We start from the raw sequence: 22,837 nt of genomic DNA, 5'->3' as shown, positions 1-22,837 counted from the left end.
TCAAGAGATAATAAAAAGGAGGAAAAGAGGATGAAAAAATCTAAATCAAAACATTTCGATTAAGAATAACCTTTTTTTTTTTTTTTTTTTTTTTTTAGCAAATATGCAGGATGCAGAACATCAAGAGATAAAAAGGAGAAGAGGGTGAAAAAAATAAAAATTTATAAAATTGAAAATAAACTTTTTTTTTTAGCAACTATGCAGGATGCAGAATGTCAAGAGATAATAAAAAGAAGGAAAAGAGGATGAAAAAAAAAAAAATGTAAATTAAATATAAACTTTTTTTTTAGCAAATATGCAGGATGCAGAACATCAAGAGATAAAAAGGAGAAGAGGGTGAAAAAAATTAAAATTTAGAAAAATGGAAATTAAACTTTTTTTGTTTAGCAACTATGCAGGAAGCAGAATGTCAAGAGATAACAAAAAGGAGGAAAAGAGGAATAAAAAAAAAAAAAACAATTACAAATAAACTTTTTTTTAGCAAATATTCAGGACTCAGAATATCAAGACATAATAAAAAAGGAGGAAAACATAAAAAAAAAAAAAAAAAAAAAATTAAATTAAATAAATATTTTTTTTTTTTTTAGCAAATATGCCAAAAAATAAATAAAAATGTCCATCCCTCATTCCTGGGTCGGAGCCAAGCGCTCCTTTGTACCGATTTCTCTGAACGCAGTAGGAATGGCGTGTGATTGATTGTTTCCCATTCCATAGGAGGTGATATAAAGGGATTCGCTGGGCCTTATCAATCAACGTGCTTTTAACACAGGGAGCAATTTTTGGCAATTAGAGCCGGGCTGTCGGGGAAGGTTTGTGTCGTCAACGTGAAATTAGGAGAAAGCATTAAGTGCGCTGCTTTAAACATGAGAAAACTCCAGAGAGGAAGCCCAGGCCGGGCCAATCAGGTGACACCGCCGGGGCCTGACATGGCGAGACCAAAGGCAGCCCCGCGCAATTAAAGGACCGGGAACACGAGAAAAAAAAAAAAGAAACCTTTACCAAAGATCTACAGATAGGAACCACGAGGAGTGAGGATGAGCTCAACTTCACGTTTTATTTTTCCTGAAATTTCTGCAAAATTGGTCACATTTCGGTGAAATTTTTCCATTGTGTGAAATACATTGACGGCAAAAATGGGGGTGTTTTTAAGGAAGCAGCGGGCTTTATATGAGCTTCAGGGGCCTGCGGGAGCAAATTAAACCTCATCGCACCCTTAAAGAACCAAGAACGCCTCTTTTTTTTTTTTTTAATTGAACAATTTATCTATTTTTTTTTAATTGAACAATTTATCTATTTTTTATTTAATTGAACAATTTATCTATTTTTTTTTAATTGAACAATTTATCTATTTTTTTTTTTAATTGAACAATTTATCTATTTTTTTAAATTGAACAAATTATCTTTTTTTTTTTTTTTATTGAACAATTTATCTATCTATTTTTTTTTTAATTGAACAATTTATCTATTTTTTTTTATTTAATTGAACAATTTATCTATTTTTTTTTAATTGAACAATTTATCTATTTTTTATTTAATTGAACAATTTATCTATTTTTTTTTAATTGAACAATTTATCTATTTTTTTTTTTAATTGAACAATTTATCTATTTTTTTAAATTGAACAAATTATCTTTTTTTTTTTTTTTTATTGAACAATTTATCTATTTTTTTTTATTTAATTGAACAATTTATCTATTTTTTTTTTAATTGAACAATTTATCTATTTTTTTTTTTTAATTGAACAATTTATCTATCTATTTTTTATTTAATTGAACAATTTATCTATTTTTTTTTAATTGAACAATTTATCAATTTTTTTTTTTAATTGAACAATTTATCAATTTTTTTTTAATTGAACAATTTATAAATTTTTTTAAATTGAACAAATTATCTATTTTTTTTTAATTGAACAATTTATCTATTTTTTTTATTTAATTTAACAATTTATCTATTTTTTTTTTAATTGAACAATTTATCTATTTTTTTTTAATTGAACAATTAATCTATTTGTTTTTTAATTTAACAATTTATCTATCTATTTTTTATTTAATTTAACAATTTATCTATTTTTTTTTTAATTGAACAATTTATCTATTTTTTTTTTTAATTGAACAATTTATCTATTTTTTTTTAATTGAACAATTTATATATTTTTTTAAATTGAACAAATTATCTTTTTTTTTTTTAATTGAACAATTTATCTATCTATTTTTTTTTTATTTAACAATTTATCTATTTTTTTTTTTTAATTTAACAATTTATATATATTTTTTTAATTGAACAATTTATATATTTTTTTTTCTTTAATGAACAATTTATATATTTTTTTATTCTTTTTTATTATTCTTTTTATTTTATTCTTTTTATTCATATAAAGTTTAGTCAAGTTATTATTTTTTCTTCTAATTACATTGAAGTTGGGTTTTTAAAAGCACCTCATGAGCCATTAATTTCATCCACATTATTTTTTTAAATCAAAAACTTAAAGGCATATTTTTCAAACTTTTTGTTTACAAGTTAAAATATATATATATTTTACTCGAAAACTATTTAGAACCCCCAAACATTACGGCGGACGGCTACGGCGGACGGCTACGGCGGACGGCGGACGGCTACGGCGGACGGCTACGGCGGGCGGCTACGGCGGACGGCTATGGCGGGCGGCTACGGCGGACGGCTACGGCGGACGGCTACGGCGGGCGGCTACGGCGGACGGCTACGGCGGACGGCTACGGCGGACGGCTACGGCGGGCGGCTACGGCGGGCGGCGGGAAGCGGTTAAACATTTTTTCAGTAATAATATTTATATTTTTGGTATTTATTTATTTTATGGATACAATGTTACCGTTCTGCGGATTACATTGAGATGAAAGAGAATAGTAAAAAAAAAAAAAAGGTTTTCAGGATGTAACGGATTTCAAATGGATCTCAGGAAAATTATTTTTATTTTTGGTATTTTTTTTTTCATTCACTCACATCTACGTTCCCCCTCTTACAACAGGATCCCCATCAGAGTCTCCCCTTACACCTATGTCCCCCCTTATATCAGAGTCCCCCTTACACCTATGTCCCCCCTTATATCAGAGTCCCCCTTACACCTATGTCCCCCCTTATATCAGAGTCCCCCTTACACCTATGTCCCCCCTTATATCAGAGTCTCCCCTTACACCTATGTCCCCCCTTATATCAGAGTCTCCCCTTACACCTATGTCCCCCCTTATATCAGAGTCTCCCCTTACACCTATGTCCCCCCTTATATCAGAGTCTCCCCTTACACCTATGTCCCCCCTTATATCAGAGTCTCCCCTTACACCTATGTCCCCCCTTATATCAGAGTCCCCCTTACACCTATGTCCCCCCTTATATCAGAGTCCCCCTTACACCTATGTCCCCCCTTATATCAGAGTCTCCCCTTACACCTATGTCCCCCCTTATATCAGAGTCTCCCCTTACACCTATGTCCCCCCTTATATCAGAGTCTCCCCTTACACCTATGTCCCCCCTTATATCAGAGTCTCCCCTTACACCTATGTCCCCCCTTATATCAGAGTCTCCCCTTACACCTATGTCCCCCCTTATATCAGAGTCCCCCTTACACCTATGTCCCCCCTTATATCAGAGTCCCCCTTACACCTATGTCCCCCCTTATATCAGAGTCTCCCCTTACACCTATGTCCCCCCTTATATCAGAGTCTCCCCTTACACCTATGTCCCCCCTTATATCAGAGTCTCCCCTTACACCTATGTCCCCCCTTATATCAGAGTCTCCCCTTACACCTATGTCCCCCCTTATATCAGAGTCTCCCCTTACACCTATGTCCCCCCTTATATCAGAGTCCCCCTTACACCTATGTCCCCCCTTATATCAGAGTCCCCCTTACACCTATGTCCCCCCTTAAATCAGGGTCCCCCCATCAGAGTCTCCACTTGCACCTAAGTCCACCCTTATTATTATTATTATTATACATGATTTATACAGCTCCAACAGTTTACACAGTGCTTTACAATGTATAGGGGGGACAATACAATTACACTACAATACAAAAGGTACAGGAGGGCCCGGCTCGTAGAGCTTACATTCTATAGGGAGGGGGGTGGTGGTACAAAAGGTAATAGCTGCAGAGAATGATTTGATGGGGGGTGGCTCAGGGTCCCCCATCAGAGTCTCCCCTTACACCTAGGTCCCCCCTTATATCAGGGCCCCCCCCCATCAGCGTCTCCCCTTACACCTAGGTCCCCCCTTATATCAGGGCCCCCCCATCAGAGTCTCCCCTTACACCTAGGTCCCCCCTTATATCAGGGCCCCCCCCATCAGAGTCTCCCCTTACACCTAGGTCCCCCCTTATATCAGGGCCCCCCCATCAGAGTCTCCCCTTACACCTAGGTCCCCCCTTATATCAGGGTCCCTCCATCAGAGTCTCTCCTTACACCTAAGTCCCCCCTTATATCAGGGTCCCCCATCACAGTCTGCCCTTACTTTAGAGTCCCTCTTTACATTAGAGTCCCCGTTACACCTAAGTCCCCCTTACATCAGAATCCCCCTTACATCAGAGTACCTCTTACAACAGGATCCCCATCAGAGTCTCCCCTTACACCTAAGTCCCCCCTTATATAAGGGTCCCCTATCAGAGTCTGCCCTTACACCTTAGTCCCCCCTTATATCAGGGCCCCCCCCATTAGAGTCTACCCTTACACCTAAGTCCCCCTCCTTATTTAAGGGTCCCCCCATCAGAGTCTCCCATTACACCTATGATAAAATCAGAATCTCCCCTTACACCTATGTCCCCCCCTTATATCAGGGTCCCTCCATCAGAGTCTCTCCTTACACCTAAGTCCCCCCTTATATCAGGGTCCCCCATAAGAGTCTCCATTTACACCTATGTCCACCCTTATATCAGGGTCCCCCCATCAGAATCTCCTCTTAAACCTAAGTCCACCCTTATATCAGGTTCCCCACATCAGAGTCTCCCCTTACACCTATGTCCCCCCTTATATCAGGGTCCCCCCATCAGAGTCTCCCATTACACCTATGATAATCTCAGAATCTCCCCTTACACCTATGCCCCCCCCTTATATCAGGGTCCCTCCATCAGAGTCTCTCCTTACACCTAAGTCCCCCCTTATATCAGGGTCACCCATAAGAGTCTCCATTTACACCTATGTCCACCCTTATATCAGGGTCCCCTCATCAGAATCTCCTCTTAAACCTAAGTCCACCCTTATATCAGGGTCCCCACATCAGAGTCTCCCCTTACACCTATGTCCCCCCTTATATCAGGGTCCCCCCATCAGAGTCCCCAGATAAAATCTTGTAGGGGGCCGGACCTGCCTCACGGGATCTAGTTTGGGGCCCCCTGGCTTAAGTCATTATGTTCTGCAAGCAACTGGAAAGGTGAAACAGCAAAGCATGTGGAAAGGGCCGCGGAGCGCCACCTGCTGGCTCAAAAAATGAATATAAAATATGAAATGGAATTTTCTAACTAAAATCTATTTGTCATTTATGAAAGGCGTGAAATGGCGCGAAGCGTCCGCTGCGGAGGAGACGGCGGGAGTAGAAGAACTTTGTTCGGAAAATAAATGTAAATGTTAAACATAATGAGATGTAAATAAGAAGCCGCAATCCCCGGGCCGGTGTCCGGGGTGGGGGTGGGGTGGTTTTCTGACCGGCTTCTGAAAAGCGTTCTTTGACCCCCCCCCCCCCCCCCGACCAAATTAGTAATTCTCCGTCTGCCTGCGTTCTCATCAACAACAAACGAGATGAAATCTGTTGTGACTCGGCGGCGGCGGCGCGGTGGGGGGAGGAGGGGGGGTCTCTGGGGCCGTAGATCAGCAGAAGGGAGAGGTGCGTCTGCGGGAAATATACGCTCCAAATGATGCGTTGGAGGGATGGAGTCCTTCCAAGGGTCTCCTCCCAGAATCACATATGTTCTGCTGGCCGAGGACCAATCGCTTACACCAAAACTCGGCCATAAAAAAAGTAAATCAAACTTTGTGCGAGAAAAATCGCCTTAAAGCGAAACCCATCGCCCAATCCGAACCTCGATGGCCACGAGCCGACGGAATCCGCACCCCTCCTCTGTGCACCCCTCTGAATCTGGGTTCACTTCCTTTCTTAGGTCTTGGATTGCCCGAGTCCAGGGCTAATCCCCACCCCCCCCCCCTGGATTTAATCCAACCAATCTTATTGGCCTAAACCTGCCCCCCCACTTGGAGTTAATTCAAACAACCTTCTGGGGTGAAGCCCCCAACCCCCACTCCCCCCCCCTGGAGTTAATCTTCTGGGGCTAAAACCCCTCCCCCTTAGAGTTAAGCCAAACAATCTTCTGGGGCTAGGCCCAACTTGGAGTTAATCCAACCAATCTTCTGGGGATTAAACCCCGCCCCGGAGTTAATCCAACCAATCTTCTGAGGATTAAACCCCGCCCCGGAGTTAATCCAACCAATCTTCTGAGGATTAAGCCCCGCCCCGGAGTTAATCCAACCAATCTTCTGGGGATTAAGCCCCGCCCCGGAGTTAATCCAGCCAATCTTCTGGGGATTAAACCCCGCCCCGGAGTTAATCCAACCAATCTTCTGGGGATTAAGCCCCGCCCCGGAGTTAATCCAACCAATCTTCTGGGGATTAAGCCCCGCCCCGGAGTTAATCCAACCAATCTTCTGGGGATTAAGCCCCCCACTTGGCGTTAATCCAACAAATCTTTTGGGATTATGCACCCCTCTTGGATTTAATCCAACCAATCTTATTGGCCTTAACCTGCCCCCCCACTTGGAGTTAATCCAAACAACCTTCTGGGGTGAAGCCCCCAACCCCCGCCCCCCCCGGAGTTAATCTTCTGGGGCTAAAACCCCTCCCCCTTAGAGTTAAGCCAACAAATCTTCTAGGGCTAGGCCCAACTTGGAGTTAATCCAACCAATACTCGTGGGGTTAAGCTCCCCCCTGAAGTTAATCCAACCAATCTTCTGGGGATTAAGCCCCACCCCGGAGTTAATCCAACTAATCTTCTGGAGAATAAGCCCCGCCCCGGAGTTAATCCAACCAATCTTCTGGGGATTAAGCCCCCCCACTTGGCGTTAATCCAACAAATCTTTTGGGATTAAGCACCCCTCTTGGATTTAATCCAACCAATCTTCTAGGGCTAAACCCCCTCCCCCCTGAAGTTAATCCAACCAATATTCATGGACTAAGCCTGCCCCCCCCCCCGGAGTTAATAATCCAAAGAATCTTCTGGGGCTAAGCCTCCCTCCCCCCGGAGCTAAGCCCCCCAGAGTTAATCCAACCAATCTTCTAGGGCTAAACCCATTTTGGAGTTAATCCAACCAATCTTTCTCCTGTCTTCTGCAGGCACCTCATTGGCTAACAAGGGAATTCTCATGTTAGATAGACAATAGGGCAATAGTGACAGAGCTTGACTGGAGGGCGGAGCTTACCCCGAAGTCAGGGGTATTGGGGCAATTAGTAACAGTGAAGAGACAAGGGCAGTTTGTTTCGTTCCGAATTGATATTCGGACAAATTTTTAATTATTCAGAAATTCGGAAATGTTTCTGAATTTCCGAATGACAACACTAACAAATTTAAATGAATCCGAAATACAAAACAAAAAAATTTTGAACAAACTTGAATAGTTTTTTTAATCAAATTTGAATTTCTGAAGAACATAGAATAGAAAATAGAACAGAATAGGAAAGAAGAGAATAGAATATAATAGTGTAAAACAGGACAGAATACAAAATAAAAGAATAGAAACAAATAGAATAAAAAATAAAGGAATAGAATATAATAGCATAGAATAAAAAATTGAATAGAATAAAATAGAAAATATATAATCATCTTGTGAAATTCAAATTTCCAATAGAATAAATTCAAATTCGAAAGAATTTAACCAATTCCCAAAATTCGAATAGAATACATTTTAATAGAATAAAAAATAATAGATTATAATAGAATAAGAAATAAGAAATAAAAAATAGGAAAGAATAGAATATAATAGAATAGAATGAATATAACCATTTCCCAAAATTTGAATAGAATACATTTGGATTTGAATAGAATAGAAAAGAACAGAAAATAATAGAATTGTAGAAAAGAAAAGAATAAAATAGAATATAATAAACAATAGAAAAGAATAGATTAGAAAAATTGTAACCCAAAATTCGAATAGAATATATTTTAATAGGATAAAAAAGAATAGATTATAATAGAATAGAAAATAAAAGAATAGAATAGAATAAACAATATGAAGGTATAGAATATAACCATTTCCCAAAATTTGAATAGAATACATTTGGATTTGAATAGAATAGAAAATAATAGAATAGTAGACTAGAAAAGAAAAGAATAGAATATAATAAGCAAAAGAAAAAAATAGAATAGAAATAATTTAACCAATTACCAAAATTCGAATAGAATAAATTTGAATACAATAAAAAAAAATGATTATAATAGAATAGAAAATAAAAGAATAGAAAAGACTATAAAAAATAGGCAAGAATAAAATAGAATAGAATGAATATAACCATTTCCCAAAAATTGGAAACAGAATACATTTGGATTTGAATAGAATAGAAAATAATAGAATCATAGAATATAAAAGATAAGAACAGAATAGAAAGAATATAACCATCTTCCAAAATGAAAATTTAGAATAGAATACATTTTATCAGCTGCAAAACTCGCACACCTAAAAGTCCGACATGTAAATCTAGATTTCTATTGGTGACCTTTGTACTTATTTCTGATGAAGGGGGTGGGATCGGGGAGGGGCTCTCCAATGGGGGAGGGGGAGGGGAGGGGCTCTCCAATGGGGGAGGGGGAGGGGAGGGGCCCTCCAATGTTTTGGCTTTATTCTGCTGTGAATCGATCATTAAATCACCTCGGATTGTTGGATGTTTGGGGCTCCTATTGGATTGTACACGTTGTGATTGTTCCCTTTCCTCAGTGGCTCCCTATCACTGGTGGTCATGGAGAAGGGCCTCTATCATTGGTGGTCGGTGGGGAAGGCCCCCTATCATTGGTGGTCGGTTGGGAAGGGCCTCTATCACTGATGGTCGGTGGGGAAGGGCCCCTATCACTGGTGGTCGGTGGGGAAGGGCCTCTATCATTGGTGGTCAGTGGGGAAGGGCCTCTATCACTGGTGGTCGGTGGGGAAGGGCCCCCTATCACTGGTGGTCGGTGGGGAAAGGCCCTCTATCACTGGTGGTCGGTGGAGAAGGGCCCCTATCACTGGTGGTCGGTGGAGAAGGGCCCCTATCACTGGTGGTCGGTGGGGAAGGGCCCCTATCACTGGTGGTCGGTGGGGAAGGGCCCCTATCACTGGTGGTCGGTGGGGAAGGGCCCCTATCACTGGTGGTCGGTGGAAAAGGGTCCCTATCACTGGTGGTCGGTGGAAAAGGGTCCCTATCACTGGTGGTCGGTGGGGAAGGCCCTCTATCACTGGTGGTCGGTGGAGAAGGGCCCCTATCATTGGTGGTCGGTGGAGAAGAGTCCCTATCACTGGTGGTCGGTGGAGAAGGGTCCCTATCACTGGTGGTCGGTGGGGAAGGCCCTCTATCACTGGTGGTCGGTGGAGAAGGGCCCCTATCATTGGTGGTCGGTGGAGAAGAGTCCCTATCACTGGTGGTCGGTGGGGAAGGCCCTCTATCATTGGTGGTCGGTGGAGAAGGGCCTCTATCATTGGTGGTCGGTGGGGAAGGGCCCCTATCACTGGTGGTCGGTGGGGAAGGCCCCTATCACTGGTGGTCGGTGGAGAAGGGCTCCTATCACTGGTGGTCAGTGGGGAAGGGCCCCTATCACTGGTGGTCGGTGGAGAAGGGCCCCTATCACTGGTGGTCGGTGGAGAAGGGCCCCTATCACTGGTGGTCGGTGGAGAAGGGCCCCTATCACTGGTGGTCAGTGGGGAAAGGCCCTCTATCACTGGTGGTCGGTGGAGAAGGGCCCCTATCACTGGTGGTCGGTGGAGAAGGGCCCCTATCACTGGTGGTCGGTGGGGAAAGGCCCTCTATCACTGGTGGTCGGTGGAGAAGGGCCCCTATCACTGGTGGTCGGTGGGGAAGGGCCCCTATCACTGGTGGTCGGTGGGGAAGGGCCCCTATCACTGGTGGTCGGTGGGGAAGGGCCCCTATCACTGGTGGTCGGTGGAGAAGGGTCCCTATCACTGGTGGTCGGTGGGGAAGGCCCTCTATCACTGGTGGTCGGTGGAGAAGGGCCCCTATCATTGGTGGTCGGTGGAGAAGAGTCCCTATCACTGGTGGTCGGTGGGGAAGGCCCTCTATCACTGGTGGTCGGTGGAGAAGGGCCCCTATCATTGGTGGTCGGTGGGGAAGGGCCCTATCACTGGTGGTCGGTGGAGAAGGGCCCCTATCATTGGTGGTCGGTGGAGAAGAGTCCCTATCACTGGTGGTCGGTGGGGAAGGCCCTCTATCATTGGTGGTCGGTGGAGAAGGGCCTCTAGCATTGGTGGTCGGTGGGGAAGGGCCCCTATCACTGGTGGTCGGTGGGGAAGGCCCCTATCACTGGTGGTCGTGGAGAAGGGCCTCTATCATTGGTGGTCGGTGGAGAAGAGTCCCTATCACTGGTGGTCGGTGGAGAAGGGTCCCTATCACTGGTGGTCGGTGGGGAAGGCCCTCTATCACTGGTGGTCGGTGGAGAAGGGCCCCTATCATTGGTGGTCGGTGGAGAAGGGCCCCTATCACTGGTGGTCGGTGGAGAAGGGCCCCTATCATTGGTGGTCGGTGGGGAAGGGCCCTATCACTGGTGGTCGGTGGAGAAGGGCCCCTATCATTGGTGGTCGGTGGAGAAGGGCCCCTATCACTGGTGGTCGGTGGAGAAGGGCCCCTATCATTGGTGGTCGGTGGGGAAGGGCCCTATCACTGGTGGTCGGTGGAGAAGGGCCCCTATCATTGGTGGTCGGTGGAGAAGAGTCCCTATCACTGGTGGTCGGTGGGGAAGGCCCTCTATCATTGGTGGTCGGTGGAGAAGGGCCTCTATCATTGGTGGTCGGTGGGGAAGGGCCCCTATCACTGGTGGTCGGTGGGGAAGGGCTCCTATCACTGGTGGTCGGTGGAGAAGGGCCCCTATCACTGGTGGTCGGTGGAGAAGGGCTCCTATCACTGGTGGTCGGTGGAGAAGGGCCCCTATCACTGGTGGTCGGTGGAGAAGGGCTCCTATCACTGGTGGTCAGTGGGGAAGGGCCCCTATCACTGGTGGTCGGTGGAGAAGGGCCCCTATCACTGGTGGTCGGTGGAGAAGGGCCCCTATCACTGGTGGTCGGTGGAGAAGGGCCCCTATCACTGGTGGTCGGTGGGGAAAGGCCCTCTATCACTGGTGGTCGGTGGAGAAGGGCCCCTATCACTGGTGGTCGGTGGAGAAGGGCCCCTATCACTGGTGGTCGGTGGGGAAAGGCCCTCTATCACTGGTGGTCGGTGGAGAAGGGCCCCTATCACTGGTGGTCGGTGGGGAAGGGCCCCTATCACTGGTGGTCGGTGGGGAAGGGCCCCTATCACTGGTGGTCGGTGGAGAAGGGTCCCTATCACTGGTGGTCGGTGGGGAAGGCCCTCTATCACTGGTGGTCGGTGGAGAAGGGCCCCTATCATTGGTGGTCGGTGGAGAAGAGTCCCTATCACTGGTGGTCGGTGGGGAAGGCCCTCTATCACTGGTGGTCGGTGGAGAAGGGCCCCTATCATTGGTGGTCGGTGGGGAAGGGCCCCTATCATTGGTGGTCGGTGGAGAAGAGTCCCTATCACTGGTGGTCGGTGGGAAAAGGCCCTCTATCATTGGTGGTCGGTGGAGAAGGGCCTCTATCATTGGTGGTCGGTGGGGAAGGGCCCCTATCACTGGTGGTTGGTGGGGAAGGCCCCTATCACTGGTGGTCGTGGAGAAGGGCCTCTATCATTGGTGGTCGGTGGGGAAGGGCCCCTATCACTGGTGGTCAGTGGGGAAGGGCCCCTATCACTGGTGGTCGGTGGAGAAGGCCCCCTATCACTGGTGGTCGGTGGGGAAGGGCCCCCTATCACTGGTGGTCTGTGGGGAAGGGCCTGTATCACTGGTGGTCGGTGGGGAAGGGCCCCTATCACTGGTGGTCGTGGGGAAGGGCCTCTATCATTGGTGGTCAGTGGGGAAGGGCCTGTATCATTGGTGGTCGGTGGGGAAGGGCCCCTATCACTGGTGGTCGGTGGAGAAGGGCCTCTATCACTGGTGGTCGTGGAGAAGGGCCTCTATCATTGGTGGTCGGTGGGGAAGGCCCCCTATCACTGGTGGTTGGTGGAGAAGGGCCTCTATCATTGGTGGTCAGTGGGGAAGGGCCCCTATCATTGGCGGTCGGTGGGGAAGGGCCCCTATCATTGGTGGTCGGTGGGGAAGGGCCCCTATCACTGGAGGTCAGTGGGGAAGGGCCCCTATCACTGGAGGTCGGTGAAGAAGGGCCCCTATCACTGGTGGTCGGTGGGGAAAGGCCCCTATCACTGGTGGTCGTGGAGAAGGGCCTCTATCATTGGTGGTCGGTGGGGAAGGGCCCCTATCACTGGTGGTTGGTGGGGAAGGGCCCCCTATCACTGATGGTCGGTGGGGAAGGGCCCCCTATCACTGGTGGTCGGTGGGGAAGGGCCCCTATCACTTGTGGTCGGTGGGGAAGGGCCCCCTATCACTGATGGTCTGTGGGGAAGGGCCCCCTATCACTGGTGGTCGTGGAGAAGGGCCTCTATAATTGGTGGTCGGTGGGGAAGGGCCCTATCACTGGTAGTTGGTGGGGAAGGGCCCCTATCACTGATGGTCTGTGGGGAAGGGCCCCTATCACTGGTGGTTGGTGGGGAAGGGCCTCCTATCACTGATGGTCTGTGGGGAAGGGCCCCCTATCACTGGTGGTCGGTGGGGAAGGGCCCCCTATCACTGGTGGTCGGTGGGGAAGGGCCCCCTATCACTGGTGGTCGGTGGGGAAGGGCCCCTATCACTTGTGGTCGGTGGGGAAGGGCCCCCTATCACTGATGGTCTGTGGGGAAGGGCCCCCTATCCCTGGTGGTCGGTGAGGAAGGGCCCCCTATCACTGGTGGTCGGTGGGGAAGGGCCCCCTATCACTGGTGGTCGGTGGGGAAGGGCCCCCTATCACTGGTGGTCGGTGGGGAAGGGCCCCCTATCACTGGTGGTCGGTGGGGAAGGGCCCCTATCACTTGTGGTCGGTGGGGAAGGGCCCCCTATCACTGATGGTCTGTGGGGAAGGACCCCCTATCCCTGGTGGTCGGTGGGGAAGGGCCCCCTATCACTGGTGGTCGGTGGGGAAGGGCCCCCTATCACTGGTGGTCGGTGGGGAAGGGCCCCCTATCACTGGTGGTCGGTGGGGAAGGCCCCCTATCACTGGTGGTCGGTGGGGAAGGGCCCCCTATCACTGGTGGTCGGTGGGGAAGGGCCCCCTATCACTGGTGGTCGGTGGGGAAGGGCCCCCTATCACTGGTGGTCGTGGGGAAGGCCCCCTATCACTGGTGGTCGGTGGGGAAGGCCCCCTATCACTGGTGGTCGGTGGGGAAGGGCCCCCTATCACTGGTGGTCGGTGGGGAAGGCCCCCTATCACTGGTGGTCGGTGGGGAAGGCCCCCTATCACTGACAATCTCCATGATTCTGCCTGCGATTCGCAGTAGCGGCAAATGGCGGGAGGCCCGTGTGTGTGTTCCCGGCGCGTTTCCCCGTCAATTTCAATATCACCTCAAACGTGGCGCCATTTTCCAACGCTTCGTCGGGCGACAATCGCGGTAATATCGCACAAACAGAATCGCGGGACGCCTGTCATCCAAAAAGAAGTAAAGGGGCTTCTTTTCTGGGGGCGACGGGCGTCCCGCGATTCTGTTTGCGTGTTTTTTCCATGATTGTCGCCCCCCCCATACGCCAAGATGTGAACGGAGCCTAACGAGACGTCCGGTGTGCAGTGCCCATCGGCACGCCTTGATGGGCGGTGAAAACCGTCAATGGTGGACCCAGAAGTGACGTCGTACGCGTCACATCAGGGTCTACAACAAGAAGGACGTGCGCCAGCTCTCCTCCCCATTTGCCAAGATGTGAACGGGGCCTAACGAGACATCCGGTGTGCAGTGCCCATCGGCACGCCTTGATGGGCGGTGAAAACCGTCAATGGTGGACCCAGAAGTGACGTCGTACGCGTCACATCAGGGTCTACAACAAGAAGGACGTGCGTCAGCTCTCCTCCCCATTCGCCAAGATGGGAATGGAGCCAAATGAGACATCCGGTGTGTGCAGTGCCCATCGGCACGCCTTGATGGGCGGTGAAAACCGTCAATGGTGGACCCAGAAGTGACGTCGTACTACGTCACATCCATGTCTACAATAAAAAGGACATGCGTCCGCTCTCCTCCCTCACCTCTACCCGGCGGCACCCCGCTATGCCCGTAGATGGGCAAACGGAGCCCGGGATACATAGCGGGGCAGGGCACATGCGGGGTGTGTGGAAGCATTCGGGTGCCAGGGCGCCATTTCTTGTGGCCATGGCGACCTAACGCCTGGGACTTGTCGAGCCCTGCCTTAGACCTCCATGGATCCCCAGTAGAGGAAGGCCTCCTTATTGGAAATCATTATAGGGTGAAAAGAAAAGCCACTCTCTCGGCCAGAAGTGCCTTCAACCTGTTAGGAGAACTTTAATAGAGATAATTACTCTCAGACATTACTATGGGGACTTCCTGGAGTTCCTGAACCTGATCCACTCTTTGAATCCCCCCCCAGAAATGTTCTCCTCTCTCCCTCCTCCTGTCCTGTTTTTCATTTGAGAAGCTTGAGTTGACCTCTCGTCTCCTGGAGGCTCTTTGCCTTGGGGAGAGTTCCTGCGAGTGGCCAGTGCTTTGTGTGTCCTCCTGACTCGGAGTCTCTGAACGTTCGGTAATGGATTGTCGAAGGGCCTGTTCTCACTCTCCTGACACCCAGACACACTACACACATGTTAAGCGGTGACCTTGCGTTTGTTGTGTGACTCACCCTTCATCATTATGAGAAATAGGCTTAACCAGTTCATAAATCCCCGGTGAGGGTTCCTTCCCACGTACTCCGTCACGGGGACATCAGGGGCCACGATATTTTTTTTGTTTTTTGATGCGTTCGCTACAAAATAACTATTTTCTAAAATTTAGAGACGGAGAGGAGCGTTGGTGGGGCCACGCGATGGTTGTACATTTTGTGGGAACTCCAAGACCTTTGCTGGACCTCCACTGGTCACCCCTTATACGAGAAAGACTTCCATTTTATTTTTTGATGCGTTCGCTACAAAATAATTTTCAGAAATTTAAGGTCAGAGATGAACATTGGTGGGTAATATGGAAAGGTGATTCGCACGCCGGGTGTTGCTCTTTTAAGGAATCTTCGTTTTATTCGGAAACCGCGGTGTACAGAGATTGGTGGAGCTGGAAGTCATAAGAGGGTCACATGATGGTTGTACGTTTGTAGGAACCCCCGTCTTAATAGCATCATGGGTCCCTGGGCAAAGTAATGCACCGGTGGGGCCCCTACCTGCCCGCCCCAATCTGGGCACCCACTCTCAAGAATTCAATTAGAGATAGTTGATAGAATCAAACGTGCTGTAGATTTATTTGTACTTTCATTAAAATGGATTTTAAACAATGAGAAAAATGACACAAATCAAAGACTAATCAACACAAAGGGCACAGTATGGGGGAGGGGGGCATATGAGCACAGTGCGAGGAGGGGGGGGTCAGGAATGCATAGTGGGGGGGTGCACAGTACAGGGGGAGGCAAGGGGGCACAGTACAGGGGGGTCAGGAGGGCACAATGCTGGGATTAGAAGGGCACAGTACAGCGGGGAAGCATAGGAGCACAGTATAGGGAGGTTTAGTAGGGCACAGTACAGGGGGGATCAGGAGGGCACAATACTAGAATCAGAAGAGCACAGTACAGGAGGGAGGCGTAGGGGCACAGTACAGGGGGGGTCAGGAAGGCACAGTACAGGGGGGGTCAGGAAGGCACAGTACAGGGGGAGGCAGAGGGGCGCAGTATGGGGTGGGGGGTCAGGAAGGCACAGTACGGGGGGGAGGGAGAACTGCACAGTACAGGGGGAGGCAGAGGGGCACAGTATGAGGAGGGGGGGGTCAGGAAGGCACATTACAGGAGGATCAGGAGGGCACAATACTGAAAGAGCACAGGGGGGGTCAGGAAGGCATAGTGGGGGGGCACAATACTAGGATCAGAAGAGCACAGTACAGAGGGGGGAGAGGGGTACAGTACCGGGGGGGGTCAGGAAGGCACAGTACAGGGGTGAGGCAGAGGGGCAGAGTATGGGGGGTCAGGAAGACATAGTACAGGGAGGACGCAGAGGGGCACAGTACAGTGGGGGGGTCAAGAGGGGGAAGCATAGGGGATAAGGGCACAGTATGAGGAGGGGGGTCAGGAAGGCACCGTAGAGGGGGGGAAAGTACAGGGGGAAGGCAAAGGGGCATGCTACGGGGGGGGGGGGGGTCAGGAAGGCACAGTACTGGAATCAGAAGAGCACAGGGGGTAGACAGAAGGGCCCAGTACGGGGGGAGAGTTAGGAATGTATAGTAGAGGGGGGATCAGAAGGGCACAGTAGAGGGGGGATCAGAAGGGCACAGTAGAGGGGGGATCAGAAGGGCACAGTAGAGGGGGGATCAGAAAGGCACAGTGCAGGGGGGATCAGAAAGGCACAGTGCAGGGCGGATCAGAAAGGCACAGTGCAGGGGGGATCAGAAGGGCACAGTGCAGGGGGGATCAGAAGGGCACAGTGCAGGGGGGATCAGAAGGGCACAGTGCAGGGGGGATCAGAAGGGCACAGTGCAGGGGGGATCAGAAGGGCACAGTGCAGGGGGGATCAGGAGGGCACAGTACAGGGGGGATCAGAAGGACACAGTACAGGGGGGGACCAGAAGGGCACAGTACAGGGGGGGACCAGAAGGGCCCTACAGGGGGGACCAGAAGGGCACAGTACAGGGGGATCAGAAGGGCACAGTACAGGGAGGATCAGAACGGCACAGTACAGAGGGGATCAGAAGGGCACAGTACAGGGGGGATCAGAAGGGCACAGTACAGAGGGGATCAGAAGGGCACAGTACAGAGGGGATCAGAAGGGCACAGTACAGAGGGGATCAGAAGGGCACAGTACAGAGGGGATCAGAAGGGCACAGTACAGAGGGGATCAGAAGGGCACAGTACAGAGGGGATCAGAACGGCACAGTACAGAGGGGATCAGAAGGGCACAGTACAGAGGGGATCAGAAGGGCACAGTACAGGGGGGACCAGGAGGGCACAGTACAGGGGGGATCAGAAGGGCACAGTACAGGGGGGATCAGAAGGGCACAGTACAGAGGGGATCAGAAGGGCACAGTACAGAGGGGATCAGAAGGGCACAGTACAGTGGGGATCAGAAGGGCACAGTACAGAGGGGATCAGAAGGGCACAGTACAGAGGGGATCAGAAGGGCACAGTACAGAGGGGATCAGAAGGGCACAGTACAGAGGGGATCAGAAGGGCACAGTACAGGTTCTGGGACATGGCCATCCTGAGACAGCATGGAAAAATACCTGACTGTCCAGGCAAATCCGGGTCGGCAAGTATGATGTAATGCAAGATTATCATGGGACTGGGGGCCCCCAATCACCCGGGGCCCCTGGGCGGTGCCCATGCATTAAGAAGGCCCTGCTGACTCGAAGACCTCTCTGGACCTCCAATGGTCAACCCTTCTCTGGGAAAGAATACAATCTCATTTATTTTTAGCTAAAAGAACGCATTTTCATGTAATATTTGGTTTCTTTGACTTCCCGTCTCACATCTTTAATGCTTCTGATCTTATTTATAAATAAACATAAATATATAATAAATATAATATAAAACATATATAAATAAATATATATATATATATATATATATATTTATTCAATTTTTATATATAAAAGGTTCTGCAGATACAAAGTACGTGGCGCTGAAGATAAAAAAATAAAATAAAATAAATTGGGGATGATTAAAAAAATAAAAATAAAAAAGTAACCTCGCACATAAACAGAAGGAACTAAAAACATTTTCTTTAATGAGGATTTAATGAGACGTCCCCCCCCCCCTCCCCCCCCTGGGATTGGATACATTAGTGCAGAGTTGATAGGATAATGTCCTGCGTCTTATCAGTGGCTGAACCATGGACCATCAGGTTAAAGGGATAATTAGTGGTGGTGGTGGGGTGTATTTTTATAGTGTTTATAGCTGATATCTTTGTATATATTGCGCTGTGCTTGTTTATAGGCCCGGCATCCCCAGAATTAGCTGCGGAATGATTGATGATGTTTTTGAGATGAACATTGAACATGTTCCACCGACCTGCGCTCTGGGAATACGCAGACACAGGAAACGGATATGGAGGCAAATGACAGCCTTGTCCGCGGAATAGGGGCCCCGAGCCAGGGTAAAAATACCGCCGTGAAATTAGCACCCTGTGCTAGTGGGAGGAGGGGTAATTATAGGTTGCGAGACTGACGGAGGATCACCGGAGAGAGAGGCCGTGGACCCGCAAAGGCCGCATTGCACCTTGCAGGCTGCCGTCTGGGACATTCGTGCATCTGCCAGGACACATTTACAGCAAAGGTCCATTAAAAGATGCAATTCAGAAAGCAGGCATCGCTGCGATACTCACCTGCAAAACTGAGATGATCCACGCAGTAATTCATTTCCACCACTAGATGTCCTTAGTCTTCTGGCTTAAATGATTAGGGATGAGCTCAGGTGTGTCCGATCTCACCTAAGTGGGCCCACCAACACTGCACTGGGCCAATCATACTCGGGCAAGGCACCCCCCCCCCACACCTTACGCGCCTCTTGTATACACCCCCCTCCTATAGACGCGGGTTACAGGTAGGGTGACCAGATTTCCAAACTGCCATTCAGAGACACCCCCCCCCCACTTTCAAAAAAGCAGAACGAATCACAGCACAGTGATTAGACACAAGAGGCGGGATTTATAATTTCTCCAATCACAAGCAGGGGACGGGGATTGTGCTCCTCCAGACATTCTCGAATCTCGGCCAGAACAAGTACTGTCAGTGAGTACAGTGGTCACCTGGCGTCCTTTTTTGAGGGCATCAGATTGGCCCAAGGGGGGCTGTGTCAGTTTCATTGCAGGACACTGCATCGCCCTGCAATGAAGGTCCCTGGGACAGACCTGCAAAATCCGGGACTGTCCCGGGCAATCCGGGACACATGGTCGCCCTAGTTACAGGGAATGCCCCAGCCACAGATGATTGGCCCAATACAGTGACAGTTTCCTTGAAGGCTCGCTCAGCCGGATCTGAACGTGCATGAGTTCATCACCAATGGTTCACGCATGGATTCCTCTGCACGCAGCCTGTGATTGGACAGTGAAAAGAGAGGCAGGAGGATGATAAACCCATTTTTTCACCATACGCTCCTTGTCAGAACATGAACCGCTCAGCGTGCTGCTTCTCCCTTCCCAAGTCTGAGCTCTGCCGTACAAGAGGCTGATACCGGGCCACATTCAGGTACTCGCACTGCTTGCCAAAAAAAATAATATGAGGGGTCTTCAAAAAGTTTCCGCACTTTTATATATATATATATATATATATAACTTCGTTTTAAAAAGTGTGGAAACTTTTGGAAGAGCCCCCATACGTTTAATGATATCACAAAGTGCCGCATGAGTTCCCTTTTATTCCGACCCGGAGTTCTGCTTCACGTTTTTCTAAAGCCAAAACCTTTTTCTTTCTTTTTTATTTTTGTTTTGTATTGGGTAGGGAAGGGTTAAAATAAGGTGCCCATCCATCCCCATTTCCCAGGGATAGTCCCTGTTGGGAGTCCCCAGGAAGCAGACAGTATAAAGTTTGCAGGGCGCTGCGTCTCACTTCCCCCACAGCCGACGCAGCGATGAATGTCCGCCGCGCATGTGCCGGGATGGGGGCTCGCTGACCGCTGCATCCGGGGTCTGGATTGAGGCTCGCAGTGTGATGGGCCTGCACCCTGCAAACAGCACTACACTGCACGGGGGTCCCCGTATGTGAGAAATCTGACCTGATCCCTGAATACTTAATCCTGACCTCTGAACTCTGTGCGTTACTTAATCCTGACCCCTGAACTCTGTGCGTTACTTAATCCTGACCTCTGAACTCTGTGCGTTACTTAATCCTGACCCCTGAACTCTGTGCGTTACTTAATCCTGACCCCTGAACTCTGTGCGTTACTTAATCCTGACCTCTGAACTCTGTGCGTTACTTAATCCTGACCCCTGAACTCTGTGCGTTACTTAATCCTGACCCCTGAACTCTGTGCGTTACTTAATCCTGACCCCTGAACTCTGTGCGTTACTTAATCCTGACCTCTGAACTCTGTGCGTTACTTAATCCTGACCTCTGAACTCTGTGCGTTACTTAATCCTGACCTCTGAACTCTGTGCGTTACTTAATCCTGACCCCTGAACTCTGTGCGTTACTTAATCCTGACCCCTGAACTCTGTGCGTTACTTAATCCTGACCTCTGAACTCTGTGCGTTACTTAATCCTGACCTCTGAACTCTGTGCGTTACTTAATCCTGACCCCTGAACTCTGTGCGTTACTTAATCCTGACCTCTGAACTCTGTGCGTTACTTAATCCTGACCTCTGAACTCTGTGCGTTACTTAATCCTGACCTCTGAACTCTGTGCGTTACTTAATCCTGACCTCTGAACTCTGTGCGTTACTTAATCCTGACCTCTGAACTCTGTGCGTTACTTAATCCTGACCTCTGAACTCTGTGCGTTACTTAATCCTGACCCCTGAACTCTGTGCGTTACTTAATCCTGACCCCTGAACTCTGTGCGTTACTTAATCCTGACCCCTGAACTCTGTGCGTTACTTAATCCTGACCTCTGAACTCTGTGCGTTACTTAATCCTGACCCCTGAACTCTGTGCGTTACTTAATCCTGACCTCTGAACTCTGTGCGTTACTTAATCCTGACCTCTGAACTCTGTGCGTTACTTAATCCTGACCCCTGAACTCTGTGCGTTACTTAATCCTGACCTCTGAACTCTGTGCGTTACTTAATCCTGACCTCTGAACTCTGTGCGTTACTTAATCCTGACCCCTGAACTCTGTGTGTTACTTAATCCTGACCCCGAACTATGTGCCTTACTTAATCTTGCTACTCACAATTAGGAGCCTGCAACCCACCCATAGGAGCCCGCAACTCGACCACAGGAGCCTGCAACTCACCAATAGGAGCCTGCAACCTGCCCATAGAGCCCGCAACCCGCCAATAGGAGCCTGCAACCCGCCTATAGGAGCCCGCAGCCCGCCCATAGGACCCCGCAACCCGCCCAAAGGAGCCCGTAAACCCATCCATAGGAGCCCACAACCCGCCCATAGGAGCCCGCAACCCGCCCATAGGAGCCCACAACCCACCTATAGGAGCCCACAACCCAGCCATAAGAGCCCACAACCCACCTATAGGAGCCCACAACCTGCCCATAGAAGCCTGCAACCCGCCCATAGGAGCTCGTAACTCACCCATAGAAGCCCGCAACCTACAGGAGCCCGCAACCCACCCATAGGAGCCCACAACCCGCCCATAGCAGCCCACAGCCCTCCCATAGGAGCCCGCAACCCACTCATAGGAGCCCGCAACCCACCCATAGGAGCCCACGAGCCGGCCGAGGGGGGGGTTGTTCCGTCTCTACTAGACCTTGTTAGAGGCCTCTGCCCTTGTGTGGATTGAATAATGAGAAGGGGGGTTTACAAGCAGTTGTATTATTTATTTCATGTAGTTACATAATTACATATAATTACATAGTTAGTCTGTAGTAAGTCCATGGAAGTGTTTTGAATCTGAGTTTTACATTTTAATAAAGTCAAAACCAAGAGCGCAATGTTTCTTTTTGCTTCTTTGGTTGTTTATTGAGGAAAATGTTTCTGAAATCTCTTTCTCGATACGAGATACTTGGAAGAATTAAGACCTGCGGCTGTAGCTGCACCCTAGGTGGCAGTGTGCCCTAGGTGGCAGTGTGCCCTAGGTGGCAGTGTGCCCTAGGTGGGAGTGTGCTCCAGGTGGCAGTGTGCCCTAGGTGGGAGTGTGCTCCAGGTGGCAGTGTGCCCTAGGTGGCAGTGTGCTCTAGGTGGGAGTGTGCCCCAGGTGGGAGTGTTCCCTAGGTGGCAGTGTGCCCTAGGTGGCAGTGTGCCCTAGGTGGCAGTGTGCTCTAGGTGGCAGTGTACCCTAGGTGGGAGTGTGCCCTAGGTGGGAGTGTGCCCCAGGTGGGAGTGTTCCCTAGGTGGCAGTGTGCCCTAGGTGGCAGTGTGCCCTAGGTGGCAGTGTGCTCTAGGTGGCAGTGTACCCTAGGTGGGAGTGTGCCCTAGGTGGGAGTGTGCCCTAGGTGGGAGTGTGCCCCAGGTGGCAGTGTTCCCTAGGTGGCAGTGTGTCCTAGGTGGGAGTGTGCCCTAGGTGGGAGTGTGCCCTAGGTGGGGGTGTGCCCCAGGTGGCAGTGTTCCCTAGGTGGCAGTGTGTCCTAGGTGGGAGTGTGCCCTAGGTGGGAGTGTGCCCTAGGTGGTAGTGTGCCCTAGGTTGGAGTGTGCCCCAGGTGGGAGTGTGCCCTAGGTGTCAGGGTGCCCTAGGTGGGAGTGTGCTCCAGATGGCAGTGTGCCCTAGGTGGCAGTGTGCCCTAGGTGGGAGTGTGCCCTAGGTGGCAGTGTGCCCTAGGTGGCAGTGTGCTCTAGGTGGCAGTGTGCCCTAGGTGGGAGTGTGCCCTAGGTGGGAGTGTGCCCTAGGTGGCAGTGTGCCCTAGGTGGGAGTGTGCCCCAGGTGGCAGTGTTCCCTAGGTGGCAGTGTGCCCTAGGTGGGAGTGTGCCCTAGGTGG

The sequence above is a fragment of the Lithobates pipiens genome, unplaced genomic scaffold, assembly GCF_037356315.1.
Source record: "Lithobates pipiens isolate NorthernLeopardFrog02 unplaced genomic scaffold, aLitPip1_a1.2 Scaffold_37, whole genome shotgun sequence".
NCBI classification, from domain to species: domain Eukaryota; kingdom Metazoa; phylum Chordata; class Amphibia; order Anura; family Ranidae; genus Lithobates; species Lithobates pipiens.
Note: the sequence above shows the minus strand (reverse complement) of the source record.